Here is a 289-nt window from a genome sequence, read left to right on the forward strand (position 1 = left end):
TTTGTTTATGTTCTTAGCTCAAAAACATGATCCACAATATATATAATTCAAGCAAGTTCTATGAAAAGTTTTCACTCAAATCAATTGAGGTGCCCTATAGATAGAAATCCTTGAAAAATTTCATTATTTTGACTAAGCTTATTGTGTATACATATGCAAAAATAAGAAAATGAAAGTAAAAAAAAAATCCTAAAAACCTAAAATGAAATGCAAAAGTATTGGAATTAGAAATTTGTCACCCAAGATCGCCGATCGGTCGGACGACCTCCCCACACTTAAAAGTTTGCAC

This window comes from Arachis ipaensis, chromosome B04 (assembly GCF_000816755.2).
Source record: "Arachis ipaensis cultivar K30076 chromosome B04, Araip1.1, whole genome shotgun sequence".
Classification (NCBI taxonomy): Eukaryota; Viridiplantae; Streptophyta; class Magnoliopsida; order Fabales; family Fabaceae; genus Arachis; species Arachis ipaensis.